This window comes from Catharus ustulatus, chromosome Z (genome assembly GCF_009819885.2).
Source record: "Catharus ustulatus isolate bCatUst1 chromosome Z, bCatUst1.pri.v2, whole genome shotgun sequence".
Lineage (NCBI taxonomy): Eukaryota > Metazoa > Chordata > Aves > Passeriformes > Turdidae > Catharus > Catharus ustulatus.
Genome location: NC_046262.2, coordinates 52171829 through 52190242, shown reverse-complemented (window position 1 = coordinate 52190242; position 18414 = coordinate 52171829). Strand labels below are relative to the sequence as shown.

Here is an 18414-nt window from a genome sequence, read left to right as displayed (position 1 = left end):
TCCCATTAATATGTTTATTCTAAAATACCAAGGACCACATGCAGAAAATGACATCTCTTTTCAGAGAGTCATAGTTTCTGATCATAGAAATGCCTTTCAGTCAACTCCATCTCGTTTGCATGAATCTTCCTTGTGTTCCAAATGCATGCTGTGACTATGAGAACAGTGGAGATAAGAAAAAGACTCAATTATTTGTTTCTCAATCAGCTCCAAAGGTTAGAAAAGTGCTAGAAACTATCATTCATTATCTTTAGGACAGATAGTACTCTTGCATGCAGTCCTCACTCTCCAAACATGGTTACGGACATACCTGTTATGAAAAAAACAGCTTCTCACATTCCTCCTTTTGAGCATAGAACAGGTCTGATTATAACTAATTACATGAAGTACAAATAATTTGAGGATAATTGTGAACAAAGGCAGGCTTTTCAGTAGTTCTGTACACCAAAATTTCATAGCTTGCTGCATTTATCATGTTATGTATAATACTAGATTTTGAGACTGAATAAAAACAGAGAAGAAAACAAAAATCCTCCTCTTTTTAGCATCCCTGAGCAAGCTTTGCATGTGGTTATTGAGAAGCAGAATTAATAATTCTTTAAGCATAAGCCAACGAAAGGGGACATAGAACAAGAATAGCTACATGATTCTGCCCCCACTACACAAGCTAGCAAAGATAATGGGGCCTGGCATTCCTCTCATCCCTTGCCTGAAACAGTAAAGGCTTCACTACCTGAGAGGAGTGACTGGGGTGAAATGCTTCCTTGTTTAGGTAGTTGCAATAAAGGTATAAGTAAAAAGCTCTGAGTTGGTGATTATATCCAGGCTTTCATGAGTCCTTGACACAGAGGGTGGTATTTTGATATATGAGTCTCACATAGAGTAGCTGCTCTGAAACAAATTGTTCCAGAGGTTCATCTGTACAGAGGAAACTGAAGAGTAATAATGGGGAATAAAATGATCCTTGGATATTTGAACAAGGCTAATGACACATTATATTTACTCTTCACATCTAAGAAACATTGTCTTGCTGGAAGAGAATCAGTGACTGGTTCACTGGTTGTGAGGAACTGTATTTGTAAGGAAATGTCACAATAGCAATTTGTTTTCTCTAAAATAACAGAATAGAACTGGAACACAGACAATGAGGTCAGACTCCTGGGTTCAAAACAGTAACTCAGGGTGAAGATCAGTTGGGCTCACTTGCTTATAATCTAGAGAATACATAGGGTGGAAAGAGGAAGCAATGAAAACTGAAGACTATACATGACACAGAGTAAACTCTTCAGAGAAACAGTTGTGAAAACACGCTGATGTGCTAGGCTGGTGAATAACCAATTACCTTGTCATATGCTTTGGGCACAGGAAACAAGTGAGATCATCACGCTTGGATGCTTCACATATACTGTGCAGAAAATGTTAATTAACCTGAGAAAATATATATGTCATTTAGGAATGCAGTTATATACTCTCAAAATAAGTAGTTTCCATATGTTCATCTGTGGCACAAATTACTTTCTGAAAAAAAAAAAAACCAAAACCAAAAAACATTCCTTCATCACTGATGGATTATGGAGTTTATTTGTGTGAGTGAAAAACAGCTCAAAAAAAATTCATACTCCTGGAGGAGAAAATTAGGCCTTTGCTGGACACAGATCTTAAACACTAGACAAGCACTGCCTTTTGTCTTTGAAATTCAACCCTTCATGTGAAACCTACAAAACAGACAGATCCTGTATACTAAGTAAAGCAAATTTTACACTGCCAGCTGACAGTCATGCTTTCCCAGCTTCCAGTTTTATTTTCAGCTCTCTCACATTCAACATAAGAACTCTTTCCTACAATATAGCCAAAGAAATTTCTGCAACACCCCTTGTCTCCACCTCTTTGCAATCCAGTCGGCTAATCTTAAAGAAGCTTCTTAGAGAAGACAGTTTACCTATTTCTACCTCAAAGTTCAAGAGTCTTCCCTCTAGTCTTCCCTTCAGCACCAATTACCAAAAGTGAAGTCTGTGCCAGCAAGCTTCATTTCACTTTCATGCTTTTCCTTCCTTACTGCCACAGACTTTGACAGACAAATTCATTAGAGGAGCAACCACTACTAATCCTCAGCTGGTATCCAGGCAAGCTTGGTGCTTTGCCTTTCCTCTGTCAGATGTTCTTAGCCCTTATTCTTCCATTTTCCAGCTGCATAAGAACATCCAGACACGTGGGCCACCTGTAAGGAGTAGGAAACACAAAAAATGTGCAAACAGGAAGTGTCTCAAGAGAATTATACGGAAATAAATTTCCAAAAGTCCACATTCCTGACAGAGACACATTCCAGTTAATTTCAAGATAAGGTTAATAGAGTACGTCAAAAGAAGGGTTGTTGAATATACATTTAGTCTACAGTTTGTAAAAGGTGAAAGTTGCCTATTTCTCTCTTAATTTCTGACAAACTTATCTGTACTTTTATATCCAAACACACAGGTGGGAATTTTGGGATCCTTATTGTCACTTAGAAGCTGATGCTGACCTAAGCAGCTCTGATAAGGTGATAAGCAGCCTTGCAGTAGGGGATGTGTTGCAAGCATAACAGCTCCACTGAGCAATCCTTTTCTGAGAAAAGTTATAGCATCTTTTGCTGTCCACTGTTGGCACTTGGAACAACATCAAAGCACTTACAAGTGATTCATTCAGGTGCCCTTCCAAATTGCATTAACTCTAAGGTAATTGGCTTCCATAAGTTTAGGACAGAGGAAATACACGTCTTAATTCAGATTCCATTTGTTTTAAACCAATTCAGTTCCGTTTTATCGAAATGAGTAGCACGAAGGTTATAAATTTCAGTATGGTCTCTTGTTCAAAACGAGGTTATAAATTCTGTTTTGCTTATCATACTACCTTGATAGCACATGATAATATAGCTGCCTTCAAATGTCAGTATTTTTCACACTGGTGTTTAAGTCACACTGTTTTAAACAACGACAGAGTGTGTTTGCAACTGTGAGGCAAATAGAGAATATTAAAACCATAAAAACCTCAGTGAAATGGTTGTGTGATGAGAGAATTGTTTGAGGGAGGTTATTTATTTATGTACTCCTATACTACCTGTGTTTGGAACAGCAATTAATCTGTCTATGGCCCATTTAAGTTCCCCAGTCCTAAAATTATCTGAAACCATCAAAGTATTGTGTATGTAATTTTAACAGGTGTAGTATCTTCTACAATGTATTACTGCAGTAAGCAAACTTTAGAAGGGACAGATACATTGATTGAAAATTTATCAGCTTCCCTGTTTTCCTGAAAACGGTATTCAAAGAGAAATCTAAAATTCCGTTAATCTCAAAATGCATACAACTTTACTAATCTTACCGTGGAAAAAAGCTTTAAAGTACAATTTGTAAAATTTTGAATCATATCAATGATGAGTAAAGCACAGACGTGACAACTCAGGCATAAGCTATGAATTTCACATCAATTTCTATGTCATTTTTTTCTGTTATGTTTGAAGGTGTAAAACTTTTGTTAACATCTAGGCCTGTGCAAAGCTTTTCTTAAAGCTGTTTGGGTTTTATAGATTTTTTTTTTTCCTTTGGTGAATTATGCAAAAGCTTGAGTGAAAAGAAAAAAAACCAAAAACCCTCCCACAATGAAAGACTTCTTAACACTATTGTCTCTTGAGAGATTTCCTTAATTTGTTCAGATAATGCTCTCATAATGCTTTCACTTCTGTTTTACAGAGTAATTCAGTGTAATTAGCACAAATCTCCAGTTAAGTCCTGAAATCCCTACTTATATAACCAAGCACATCAAATGCTTATCTCTTGAGGAAAAATTATTTATCACATTCTTCCTTCCTGCTAATACTTCACAAATGCCTTCATTTTTATTAGATTCAGTAGATTTCTTAGCTGTATAGCTACTCACATCAAACTCCATTATTTACTTAGAAGAACTGAATTGCTTACTATGGGAGTATTTAGTGTCTTCTAAATATGAAATTATATTTGGATTGTATTAGAAAAGAATACAGGAGGGGAAAAGATATATTTTTTATTATAATTACACTTTTCATTATTCCCAGGTTTTAAGTAATCCCTTGAATAAAGATGCATATCTGAGGGTTTTTTATATATTCTAATTTATATTAGAAAAATAAAAACCACTTTTTTTTTACCAGTAGTGAATTTTACTTTGATATTTCTGATTAAAATGCTGCTAGTGCATTAAAGCTAAACCTTCTCCAATATAATAGCAATTTCAAGACAAAAATGCTCTGTGTTTCTCAAAGGCAGCCTTATTTACTATAAAATAGGGAAGTTTTCATTGCATGTATAGAGATAGAGAATATTCAAAAACACTTATGCGATACAACAGTTAACAAAAGAGGGCTCCTTTATAAAACAGAAAAGAAATTACATAAAGAGAAATTGCTTAACACTGGCAGTGCAATTTTTGATTTTTCAGTAGGAGTTGAAGGTAGTGACTTACTAAAAGGAAGAAAAAATCTTACAGTAATTTCACAATTATAAGCCACACTGAGTATAAGCTGCACTTCCTGTGTTGGCAACATTTCGTTCTTTGTCCATATATAAGCCACACCTGATTATAAACCGCACAGTTACAATACAGAGTGTGATAAAAGGTATCTATTCTATCACCATCTGTAGAGGGTGGGGGCAGTGATCCTTATCTCAATGGCAAATATTCTGCTAATGGGCCACCATTTGAAACCAGACGGGGCATTGTTCTTTATCTTTTCACAACCCATCCTTCCTCCAGCGAGTCATTTTCTGCTAATGGTCATTGGGTCCCACTGTGGGAATGATAAAATTACTGCATCCCATTGGAAGCTGCTCCAGCCAGGGGGAAGAGTCCAACATTTTTTACCAAGATAAAAACAGAGGTTTTGGGACACTAAGGGAACCCTTTCTCCACTGGACTCCAGAGGAAAACCGGATTTCTCCACATCACCACTGGACCTTTAGTGGGAAACTGCACCTTCTACAGGAGCACTGCTCCAACTGAATCACATCTGTCACTGCAGGAGGATGCAGCCATCATTTAATGGGACTGCTACCAACATCCTGCCTGATGGGGTGTCAGGTTGTACTCTGACTTTGTCAGGGTTTGGAGTTTGTTTCTTTGTAGTACTGTATTTCTCTTTTAATTTCCCTAGAAAAGAACTGTTATTCCTAATTCCCATATTTTTGCCTGAAAGCCCCTTGATTTCAAAATTATAATAATTTGGAGGGAGGGGGTTTACATTCTCCATTTCAAAGAGAAGCTCCTGCCTTTCTCAGCAGACACCTGTCCTCCAAACTAAAACAGCAACTTTTCGTTCTTTGTCCATATATAAGCTCACCTGATCATAAGCCGCACTTTGGGTTCGAATCAAAATTTTAGTCAAAATGGTGCGGCTTATAATCATCAAAATTCATCCAAAGACAACCTGACTAAGAATATTCTACTTATTTTTTTATTAGAAATCTAAGCTTCACATGCCAAGATCTACTGGAATTTGAGGTGACAAGGAATTGACCACCTGTGCAGAATGCTACTGCTTTGAGGACAGAAAGTGAAAACCTCAGCAACACTCCTTAGCAATACACCAATGTGTAGTGCACTGATGCAATTCCTGTGATGCATCCTTAATACCCAAGTTCATTACTCTGCACATTATTTGAATTTGTGTTGTCTACTTATTTATTCATCTTTAGATGAAAAACCCTATACTGGAAAAATAATCCAAGATTATAGTGTACTTGATGTAAATTTGATCTATATCACATGCACTCTAACTGAGACCAGACTTCCTTTAATGCCGGTCATACACTCTGGTTTTGGTTATACAGCATTACAAAACTACTATCATCCCTCAGTCTTACACATTCTGGGAGATGACACAGTGTAGAAGAAAATATGGTAAAATAAGATTGCTTGAAACAACAAGAAATCATTGCTCTAGATATAACTTTTTTTCATACATGTCAAAAATAATGTAATTTAAAATTTTTAAAAAAGCTTTAACAAGATTTCTTTATGATATAAGAATATCAACTACTTATAGGAGACAGGCAATCAAGAATACAGATCCAATATATTTAATAACTCACAGGAACACAGAGCTGGGAAGTGAATAATTGTGTAAGATTATCTATTCCATCTCACTACACTGAGGCAAAAGCTAGGGTACCCAGATATTCAGATAAACAGATATTTTGTCTATTGTATTTCAAAAAAAGAAGATATTTCCTCAGACCTGTAAGTTACCGCACTCTAATTTTTCAGGGTTTTTTAAATTTTCATAGTTGTTTGTTTTTGTTTTTTGGGTTTTTTTTTAATTCTCAGATATTCCTTTCCCAAATAATCATCTTTATTATCCCTTCTTTTAAAAAATTAAAATATTCTAGGTACATTTTACGCTACTCTATGTTGGTTTTCTTCTTTATTTTTGATATGATGGCTGTGTAGATTAAAACATCATAGTGATACCAGAGACTAAAGAAAACTTCCCCAGAAGATTTTGCCAAAACCAGCTATTTTTCAAAAATCTGGTGGTGGAAAAAGAAATCGTTTGTTTGGTCTTGCACAACACCTAAGTGAGTACACTGTTAACAATGGCTCAGAAGGCTATAATTTCATTAGCTTAAATAAAACTAATGAAAACTCAGTAGTCTATTTTATTCAAATTTTAAAAAGGTTATAATGAATGTTCTAGGTAAAGGTCCAGAACATTGTGCCCAAGGTTCCAAAATCTTTATTGGCTTTGGTGACTCCCAGGTTTCTTTTTCCAGTCTGACACAACTGTGTTTGGGCTTCTCAGCAAGGGAAAAGGCCACAAAAGATATGCCTGGACGTGACTTACCCCATTACATCTCCTAGATGATGCAACAAAAATAACAAACACAGACTGATAAAGTGTTGCTTTTAATGGACATGCGCTATCATATGATTAAATATTATTGAATTAACTTCTGAAGTTTTATTCAATAATGTCCAAATCTCACTGCATAATTATATAAAAGAAAATGCTGATTCCTCAGCTCTGTATACTGAGAGTGACCTAAATTTGATGTTCAATAAGACATTCAGAAACTTTTTAATTGCATGCAGGTGGCAAAGATGAATAAAGTCAGCATTTCAAATGAAAAGGTTCTGTCCACTGCCTTAGATAGTATTTTCCAGCTGATGAAGACATCTATACTGAGGCCCAGAAATGAAAAAATTAATAAATTGAAAAAATTGAAGGAATGAATTGTATAAACTGAAATAGTTCTGTAGAACCACATATTTATTACAGAAATAAGGTGATATAAGATTACACATAAAATTAACAAAGGAGACAAGGTTGCTCCTTTACTTGATTTGGTCTACATCTGAAACCATAATAAATATTTTCTCCTTTTTTCTAGCCCAGTCTTTGTTATTACTGCATCTTGGTGGGAGAGAAGTCCCGTATGACAAAATGACTATTTGTTTTACACTGACATAAACTGGATTTTACTAAATGACTGGATAATAGACATACAATTAGCATTACTGTTAATCTATATGTGAAGAAAAAAATAATTTTCTTGGTTTTATTTTTAATTTGAATATGTTTTTGCAAGTATACTTTCTATTCATCTAAAGCTGCATTTTAGTTGTAGACATGGGGTTAGTATTACAGTAATTTCACGAATACAAGCCGCACCAATTTGACCAAAATTTTGGTGGAAACCCGGAAGTGCGGCTAATATTCCGGGGCGGCTAATCTATTAACAAAATTCTAAAAGCTGCCAACACGGAAGTGAGAGCCCGCGGCAGCCCCAAGCCAAGCTGGAGCCCGGCCGGCCCCGGCTGAGGTGGGAAAGCCTGGCAGAGGCGGGGCCAGCAGTGTGGGGGGCGGGCGGCAGAGCCTGAGCCAGCAGGGCGGGGCAGGGAGGGCGGCAGAGCCTGAGCCAGCATGGCGGGGGAGCCCGGGAGAACTGGGGCTAGCAGTGCAGGGGAGCATGGCAGAAGCAGGAAGGCCAGCGGGTGGGGCTGCCTGGCAGCGGGGGAAGCCCAGCATAATCGGGGCCAGCAGCGTGGGGGAGCCCGGCGGTGCGGGGGCCTGCAGTGCCGGCCAGGGCGAGGAAACGCGGCGGCGGTGCAGACGGGAGGGGGCGGCCGGCGAGCCTGGTGGCGGCGGCGGCAGCCCTGCTGGCGGGGCGAGCGAAAGCGGCGCCGCTCGCGAAAGCGCCGCCGCTCGCGAAAGCGGCGCGGCGCGGGGCGGGCGCGGTGCGGGGTGGGCGCGGCGCTCGCGAGGCGCGGCGCGGGGTGAGCGAAAGCGGCAGCGGGGCGAGCGAAAGCGGCAGCGGCGCGGCCAGCGAGCCCGGCGGCGGCAGCCCTGCCAGCCGGGCGAGCGAACGCGGCGGCGGGGCGGTGCTGACAGGAGAGGGGGGCCAGCGAGCCCGGCGGCGGCGGCAGCACCACCCGGCCAGCCCCGCCGAGCCGTGGCGCTGAGCTGGGCCACCCGGCCCCGTCGGCAACCATGAGCGGGCCGAGCCTTCCTGGCCCCGCCCCGAGCCAGTAAAGCCCGCTATGCCGCGATCCTGTTACTAATTGGCCAATTTGTGAAAGCTGCGCACGGATTCTCGCGACGAACGAAAGTGCGGCTAATATTCGGGGTGCGGCTTATCTATTGACAAAGACAGCAACATTGTCGAGGCACCGGGGGTGCGGCTTATAATCCGTGCGGCTTGTATTCGTGAAACTACTGTAAGTTATATGACACTGGGGGATATTCATTGCATAAAAAAACCCCAGCTTTTAGGGAATGTTGCCACTGTAACAAAACTGTTTCTTGAACACATCCAATTTCTCAACTACTCACTCGTTCAACTGTTGAGATTAACAATAAGATCCTTAATTATTACTGAAGATAAATCAGCTTTGCTATCTCTTTCCTGGATGTGCTGCTGCAAAAAATGGCTTTGTTGTTGTCATTGCTGTTATTGTTGCTGCTGTTGTTGAAACAGTTTCTTACTCCAAAAGACTGCAACGTTTTTTTCTCATACTCTAAAAAATCAATCCGTAAAGTGCCTGTTTATTCTTCTGTCCTCACAGTGATGCCCACCTCTGACACCACACACTCCAGACCATAGGAAGGTAGCAAGATATGTGTCACTCTAAAGCTCTTTGGCTGGCATCTAGCATACATCAGATTCTTTCTATACATCTTGCTCTATTCTGTTTTCATATTTATTACTAGACTCTGTTGAGCAATGAACAGATGTTCTTCCTACTGTGCTGTATGATAGTTTTAAGTCACTTTTCTTAGAACAGATGTTCTCCTGCATCATGCACTTCATTTTCTTTAGTTTTTATGAGTTAACATCTGACAACTAATTCTTGCTTAAATTTAAGGAAAAATGTTCACCAGGGAATCCCACCTAGGTCATGAGCCATAATTTCTAGTTAACTCAGGGTACAACAGCACACCAGAATACATTGATCAATAACAACAAAAAGAAAAACAGTTATCTAAGGGCATAGGAAGGGAAATCATTGAGTTCAAGCCACAGCAAGTCCACATTCAAAATTATTAGCCTGCTACCAGGTCAATTCACACTGGGAGTCAAATATCACATCAGAGGTTCAGAAAAAAGAATAGAGCCAGGAAAGAAGCTGAAGTACAGCAACAAACAGATGGATGCATAGGGAATAGAAAAGACACACAGATTAGATTAAAAAAAAATATCAGCTAGGTCTGCATCATGTACATGGTAGAAATCCCAGAAATGCAAGCTGTCGTAATAGTCCAAAATATTTCTGGGGAAGTTGGCTCCACCAAGTAGTAGTCAAGGACAAAAAAGAGCCAAGGAATACCAATTGTTAATGGTTTGGTGGATGTTATAAAGAGTCTACAAATTTCCACTAAAGTACTTAGCATTTTCACAGGAAAATACTTAGAACAGGTTCACTTAGGAAGGAGCTGCTTTCCAGCTGTTGAAGTTTAAACCCAGCTGGAAATTACGCACCACACAGCCACTCACCCAACCCTCCTCTTCCCCCATCACCCAGTGGAATGGGGAGGAGAATCAAAGTAAAACTCATGAGATGTGACAGGAACAGTTTAATAGGGAAAGTAAAATTTGGGCACAGCAGCAAGGCAAAAAAAATAATTCCTTGCTTCCCTGGGTTTGGCCGTCCCTGGGAGAGCAGGGCACCACCATGTGCAGTGGTGACTTGGGTAGACAAACACCATCACTCCAAATGTCCTCCACCTTCCTCCTTCTTCCCCCGACTTTAAGCACTGCTCATGCTGTCAGATGGTCTGGAACATCCCTTTGCCCAGTTGGGGTCTCCTGTCCTGGCTGTGTCTCCTCCCAGCTTCCCAAGCACAACTAGCCCCCGCACCAGCGTGGCAGCATGAACAGCAGCAAAGGTCTTGGCTCTGTGTAAGTCCTGCTCAGCAATAACAAAAACATCTCTGTGTTACCAACCCTGTGTTCAGCACAAATCCAAAACACAGGCCCAGACTAGTTTTAACTAGTTAACTCAACATCAGCCAAAATCAACCTACAGCATAATAAAATAATCCCACTTTGACTTTTGGCATAAAAAGAAGTGATGCTTCTGAGGAGTAAAATAGACTCTAGAAAAATGGGTGTTTGAACATTGGATAAGGTATTCAGCTACAGATCTTTCAGCATTTATCTGCTCCAGTTTATTCCCACCTATTACATTGTCAGAATAAGATTTAAAATATTGCTGGACCTCATGTACACATTTCCATATGTATGTGTCTTACTTATTTGTAAGAAAGTGAAAAAAAAATCAAAACAAGAGAGGACAGACAAACTGTATTATATGTCAAATTAGACATCTGAACACTGAAAAATCCCCAAACTTTTAACAAATATGTTGAAGTGTTTGACCAAGCTGAAGACTTTCAACAACAGAAATTCTTAATAAAGTCTCTTTTCTGTGGGTTGGTTTTTTTGAGGTTTTTTTACGGGTTTTGGTTGGTTGTGGGGTGGTTTTTTTTGGTTTTTGGGGGATTTTTTGCTTTGTTTTGAATTTTTTGGGGGGAGGAAAGGGGAAGGGGGGGACAGGATGAGGGGACACATGTCGGAATTTATATTTTGAAGAATACCAGTTCTTCAAGGGATTAGTTTGTGCAATAAACCAGCTATTGATTGAAAGAGAAATAGAGCTTTCTATGGAAAATCTAGGATAACTCACTAGTTTTGCAATTTTTCATTGCTCAGGGGTAAGCATACATAAATAATATATATGAGCTGAAGATCTCCACATGAAACCCATATGTGTTAAAACTGAAGCTAAATTAGAGCATGCTTCTGAAAATGGAGTAAGACTCCTTAGAATAAAAGTCCATTGGTTTTCTGCTTTATTTAGCTGACTCACAATAGAGGTCAGGATCGTTAAAGAATTTTGTTACATTTTCACTTTTTCTGTTTCCATATTTCACATTTTTAATCACATTTTTATTTAGCTATGATTGCTAATGTAAAACAGACTCACATGCTGTGTTGTCTATCACTAATATGTATTAGCCAGACTGCAAAAGAAACAAGACTTACCAATGTGTTAGTACTTCCTGGAAGTAACAAATGTCTTCTCCCTGTTAGTAGTAGACTGTTGACATTTTTAAATAGCTGTATTTTCTGAATGTATCTTTCTGAAAACAAGACTATCCCTACTCTACATTTTTCCAATGTCTAAAACAGAAAGGGAGCCCCAACCCCAAAGCATCAAGACCGCCAGTGCAACTGAAAGATGGAGAGAGTAGGTAAAATACACTGTGAGGTGTATTCTCCATGATTTCTGTGATCCGATTTTCGTAGGTATTCCATCAAAGACACTTTGAAGGATGATATTAAGAGGGTATTTACAAGAAATTCCCAATCTTACAGGAAATCATAGGCCAAAATATTGTAGAAAAGCAGAAAGTATTTTAAAATGCTACCAGTGGTAATTGGGATTTGGAAATAGGTGTTGGCCTAACCAAAGAACACCCATCCCCCTCACAACACTCAAGTTCCACTCACAGCTCATTTTTTACAGACACAGCACAAGCTGTTCTTGTTGTATCATTTTCTTTATCCTGGAGCAAAAAGAAGAGAACAGGAGGCTCTTCACCACCATACCCCAGACCCACAAGGCCTCATCTCTTGATGACACAGGCACCGTGCTGAACCCAGGCAGCCTGAACATCTGAGAGATGTCTTTGATACTAATGTACACACACAGACTACTTCCACAGAAAAATTCAAGGGTGACTCACAAGTATGTTTATTTTTCCAAAAAGGTCTGTGAATCTCTCAGATAAAAACGACCAGGGAGTCAAACATGCATTGCCATGGTACTGCATCCTGAGTGGAGGACTGTTTTGCCTTGCTTCTTTACTTCACTCATGTCTTCTGGATTCCAGTTTGAGCACTTAGTGTTTTCTGCCTCACTTTTTTTCTGTGTTTAATATTTAGCTTTGCACCTTACTTAATAATATCAACTCCTACCATCCAAACCCTTTCCCAATTTTTCCTGAACTGCTAGAGAAATTTCACGACTATAAGGCGCACCCTTTTGACTAAAATCTCCCCCCAAAACCGGAAGTGCGCCTTATAGTCCGGTGCGCCTTATCTGATCTACAAAGTTGCGACATTTGCCACCCCGGAAGTGAGAGCCCGTCGGCATCGGGGCCTCCCCCGTGCGGGGCGGGTCCGCCGGCTTCGGGGTCGCCCCCGCGTGGGGCGGACCCGCCGGCTTCGGGGCCTCCCCGCCGGCATCGGGGCCGCCCCCGCGTGGGGCGGACCCACCGGTATCGGGGCCTCCCCGCCGGCATCGGGGCGCCCCTGCGCGGGGCGGACCCGCCGGCTTCGGGGCCGCCCCCGCGCGGGGCGGACCCGCCGGCATCGGGGCCTCCCCGCCGGCATCGGGGCCGCCCCCGCGCGGGGCGGACCCGCCGGTATCGGGGCCTCCCCGCCGGCATCGGGGCGCCCCTGCGCAGGGCGGACCCGCCGGCTTCGGGGTCGCCCCCGCGCGGGGCCGTCCCGCCGGCATCGGGGCCGCCCCCGCGCAGGGCGGACCCGCCGGTTTCGGGGCCACCCCCGCGCGGGGCCGGCCCGCCGACATTGGGACGGTTCCCTTGCGGGGGGTGTTAAAGCCGCAGGGATCGGATCGGCTGCTGCGCGGGGGGGGCGAAAGCCGCAGGGATCGGATCGGCTGCTGCGCGGGGGGGGGCGAAAGCCGCAGGGATCGGATCGGCTGCTGCGCGGGGGGGGGGCGAAAGCCGCAGGGATCGGATCGGCTGCTGCGCGGGGAGGGCGAAAGCCGCAGGGATCGGATCGGCTGCTGCGCGGGGGGGGCGAAAGCCGCAGGGATCGGATCGGCTGCTGCGCGGGGGGGGGGCGAAAGCCGCAGGGATCGGATCGGCTGCTGCGCAGGGGGGGCGAAAGCCGCAGGGATTGGATCGGCTGCTGCGCGGGGGGGGCCGAAAGCCGCAGGGATCGGATCGGCTGCTGCGCTGGTGGGGCGAAAGCCCCCGGAATCACGGCGGCCGCCGCGCGGGGTGGGCGAAAGCCCCCGGAATCACGGCGGTCGCCGCGCGGGCGGGGCGAAAACCCCCAGAAGCACTGCGGCCGCTGCGCGGGGGGGGCGAAAGCCCCCGGAAACACGGCGGCCGCCGCGCGGGGTTGGCGAAAGCCCCCGGAATCACGGCGGCCGCCGCGCGGGCGGGGCGAAAGCCCCCGGAATCACGGCGGTCGCCGCACAGGCGGGGCGAAAACCCCCAGAAGCACGGCGGCCGCCATGTGGAGAGGGGGAAAACCGCCAGAATCGGAGCGGCTGCCACGCGGGGAGGGGGCAAGCAGCTGGAATCGGGGCAGCGGCGGCACGGGGCAAGCCTGCCGGCATTGGGTCACCCGGAGCGCCAGGGAACTCCCGGAACAGCGGGGCCCTGGGGATGCTGCACGGAGCGGCGGTGGGCATAGCCCGGCCCTGCCGGGTACAGGCAGGCCCGGGAGCCAATGGCTGCCGGATTGAGGCGGGGCCTCGGCCAGCAAGCGTGCGGGAGGAGCTGGGGGCGGAGCCTCGCTGCAAAAAAAAACCCGGTGCACCTTATAGACCAGTGCGCCTTATCTGATCTACAAAGTTGCAAAATGTGCCGGCTCCCGGGGGGTGCGCCTTATAGTCCGGTGCGCCTTATGGTCGTGAAATTACTGTAACTGTTTTCTTAAGAAATCTTATAATGTTGTCTTTTGCATTGCTGGAAACCATAAAAATGAATACAAAAAAAGAGAAAAAGTATATAAATTTTATTTTTGAAAAAATATATTTTAAAAAAGAGAAACTTACAGTAATTTCACGACTATAAGGCGCACCCTTTTGACTAAAATTTTCCCTCGAACCCGGAAGTGCGCCTTATAGTCCGGTGCGCCTTATCTGATGTACAAAGCGGCGAAATTTGCCAAACCAGAAGTGTGAGCTGAGAGCCGTGGGGGGAGCCGGAAGTGCCACAGCAGCCGGCTGGGGGCGGGCCCGGAGGCCCGCGACACTGCCCCTGCCGGGTGGAGGTGGGCCAGGGGGCCCGAGGCACCGCCCCTCTCTGGTCCAGGTAGTCCTGGGGCCCCATGGCTGCCGGGTGAATGTGGGCTAGGGGGGCCGCGGCACCCGCCTTCCCGGGTCCAGGAAGTCCCGGGAGCCCATGGCTGCCGAGTGAATGTGGGCTAGGGGGGCCGCGGAACCACCCTTCCCGGGTGGAAGTAGTCCGGGGAGCCCACGGCTGCCAGATGAAGGTGGGCTAGGGGCCCCGCGGCACCACTGCTCCTGGGTCCAGGCAGTCCCGGGGAGCCCATGGCTGCCGGATGAATGCAGGCTAGGGGGCCGGCAGCAACCCCGCTCCTGGGTCCAGGCATTCCCGGGGAGCCATGGCTGCCGCGTGAATGTGGGCTAGGGGGGCTGGCAGCAACCCCGCTCCTGGGTCCAGGCAGTCCCGGGGAGCCATGGCTGCCGCGTGAATGCGGGCTAGGGGGGCCGCGGCATCCCCCTTCCCGGGTGGAAGCAGTCCCGGGGGCCCATGGCTGCCGGGTCCAGGGTGGCCTGGTGGCTCGCGGCACCGCCCCTACCGGGTGGAGGCGGGCCCGGGGGCCAATGGCTGCCGGGTTGAGGCGGGGCCTCGGCTAGCAACCACACGGGGTGAGCTGGGGGCGGGGCCTCACTGCAAAAAAAAAGTGCGCCTTATAGACCGGTGCGCCTTATCTGATCTACAAAGTTGCGAATTTTGCCGAATCCGGGGGGGTGCGCCTTATAGTCCGGTGTGCCTTATAGTCGTGAAATTACTGTACTTAAAAAACCCAAAAAATGAAACCCACAGTTAAAATGCATTGAGTTTAAAAAGCAGCATAAGCAAGATGGACAAAAACTCTTGTTCAATTCAGAGGTTTTGTACTCAGGAACACTGTAAATAAATAAAATATAAGGAAGGTTTTGACAAAAGAGTAGAGATGAGAAATATTCTTAATTAAAAACACTGCATCTGAAAAAGATTGAAAATGGAGGAAAATCTCTGTTCTTCAACCCAGAGCTCAGAGCCAGAGGAAATCCTACAAACAGAAAAAAAAAAAACTTTGACAGTGAAAACACTAGTTTCAAAAAAAATGCAAAATTATTTTAATATAAAATTTGTTTCCCAGGGGATAGATAGATGAAGAATGTGGGGACCAGACAGTTCCTAAGAATTAAAAAGAAAAAATTCTTTTGAAAAATCTCAAGAAAAATAGGACACCTACTTCTGTCAGTCTCAGCTGTAAGATAAAAGAATATGCATGGTTACAAAGACTGCCAATGAGTGCCTCAACAGGCAGCTGCTGTGAGCTGATAGAATTAGTTAATAAGATCTCACAGTGCCAAGAGACCAGAAGGTTCTCTCTGTGGCACCAGTTATGTTGTATCACAGCTCGGTGCTACACTGCTATCAGACAGATGCTTTCAAAAAGACTGCATATGATGCTGAAGCTGAAGGTACCTGACTCTGTGGCTCTGTGCTCCAAAATGAGCTGTTCAGCCTTCAGAAGCCAACATATTAATTGAGTGGCATGGCACACATTTCCTTCCAATGCCTACTCTATTTAGATTTAAGAGCGTACAGGCTACTGTGGAACGCCATATATGCCTCTCATTCCCTAAATGACTGTGTCTTACATGTTTCTTACACAAAGCTGTGCAATAATTTTTATTTTTTTTTTAACCAGTGGAAGCAATCTCATTCATCTTAAGGCATTTTAAACACGATAGGGTGCTAATTCTTATACATAATAACTATGTTAAGCATAATATGTAGGGAACAGTAGTAAAAAGAAATAGTCATGGGTCCTCTTCCACTAAGATGACAATTCAAGTGTGAAATGAAGGAGAAAAGGTAAACGTAGTCTAATCAGAAGGTACTGGCAGCAAGGAAATGATATATTTCACTATAACAGATAGTAGACTCACCATATCCCTGTTCAGGATGCTTTTCACAAGCACTGCAGCAGACCTGGACCCAACAAAAGATAATGAGGAATCATTACAGATGCTTTCAGGGAGTGCTCCCAGGAATGATGAGTTATTTGCAAAAAGGAATGGAGACGACTCTGAAAAACTAACACCTGGGGAAAGCAGACTGATAAGAGGAAAAAGATTATTCCTAGTATGAAGCTTGTCTCTATTTTGTCTGAAGGTGATTAAAAGCATCTTATCTTTGGTGCAGCACAGCAGAGCACAAAATACTTGCATTTGCCTTTCCCGGAGCAAAGGATCAAAACAAAAGAAGCTGTCAACTTTGCCAAGTTTTATGTCTGGGCACAGGAAAGAAAAGGTACTATTTTAGATATGACCAACAGAATCAGAATGATTTAGCTATGTCAGGACACAGGACTAGAAAAGGGTTTTAAGCTTAAATACCACTCAACAGTCAAAGCTGATCAATGAGTTAGAGAGTAATCTAATTGTCTGTCATCATGAAAATTTATAGGGTTAGTCCTTAAAAATATTCAAAAGTTTACTTAAGGTAACAGCTGGATAATTTTCAATGGGCAACAGACAGAGGGGGGAAAAATGGTCAGCATGCTGGAGTTGTCACTATCAGAAACTTAGGCTGGAATGAGGGTCAGTGGAGAAATGTGAAGTCATAGAGGATTTAAGGAAATTCTGTGAAAATCCCACAGAAGCTGAAAAGATAGAAAGTGCTTACAGCTAAGGTACAGAAATATTCCTTCTGCCCTGGACACTTGAACATGTCTCCGTGGGGAACTCAATGGTACAGCTCCTAAATGGTACAGCAGAGACAGCAGAATATGGCAGATTGGTGGGTGGTCTTTCTGCTCGGTTTTGGTTCTCTTGGTAACAGAGCTGCCATGCAAATAAAAGTGTGTTTTAACTCTGTGTCACTGGAGGGCTGTAGTCATGGAGTTCAAATGCTGGCAAGTCACAAATTCAAACCAAATGACTTGAAGAAAGAGGGATGATCAGAATGACTAGATCTCCCAATGTTACAACAACTAGAGGGAGAGAAGGAAAAATAAATTAAACAAAACAAACAACAAAAAATACACCAGAAAAGACATATCACTTGCAAATACACATGAGTAAAATATAGGCTAATTCTGCTGTTCCGATATTGCAAATAGTTTTCACGATCTGATCCTAGGAGAATCATAGATGATGAGTCATTTCTTGTCAGTTTTTTAAAATTTCCCAATTAAGTGGCATCTAGAAAATGAAGATATTTGGATCATTCTAGTTATCAAATAATGTAAAGTCTTCATATGACTGCTGTATTGGATTATTTTTCCTGAACAGAACACCCTATACTAGATATTGTCAAATCTACTAATTCCTATTTTATTCATTGATTAATAGTTCCAAGATATGGGGAACTTTGTAATTTTTTTATTTATTAGAAGAGCAATACTTTTGGTAATTCTTGAAGTAATTAATTTAGCTAAAAATTCATATACTCAAGAAAAAATATTCAGAGGAAATAATACTCCCATGAAGTAACTTACTTCATCTAACAATTTTATTTTTTAAAAAGTTGGATCAATGTTTAAACATGGTAATTTTAACTGTAAAAAGACAAAAATAGTGGCTTTTTGAGAATTATTCTAGTCTATGGAGTATCAAAACTTACCTTTTATATTAGAAATGCCTGGTTTAGTAGTTGAAGAAAAAAGACAAACAAACAAAACACAACTGTTTCAGTTTAGAGATACAGATTTTCTTTCTGCTATAGTAGTGACTTTTTGGCAGCAGCTGCTACTCTGGCATCCCCTGAGCCTTACTCTATTAGTTTCAATTTCAGTGGGATTAATTTCTTCTGAGTGCTCTTCTTTAACCTCTTCAATTGATCTTCTAACTTATTTAATTTCTTCAGTGTTCAGCTATATCCCTGTTTGTGAATTT

The 18414-nt window shown here is 43.3% G+C and overlaps 1 long non-coding RNA gene across 2 annotated transcripts; it reads right to left on the bottom strand.

Moving 5' to 3' along the window:
• Nucleotides 1-1633: 1633 nt before the first annotated feature.
• LOC117010484 lies at nucleotides 1634-17328 on the bottom strand. 2 transcript variants are annotated; one of them, XR_004420686.1, is made up of 3 exons: nucleotides 17204-17328; nucleotides 16465-16507; nucleotides 1634-2218 (listed from the first exon to the last, which is right to left on the bottom strand). It is a non-coding gene; the product is annotated as an uncharacterized LOC117010484 (long non-coding RNA). The 2 variants fall into 2 exon arrangements; XR_004420685.1 differs by lacking the exon at nucleotides 1634-2218 and adding an exon at nucleotides 15294-15575.
• Between the last annotated feature and the right edge of the window lie 1086 nt (nucleotides 17329-18414).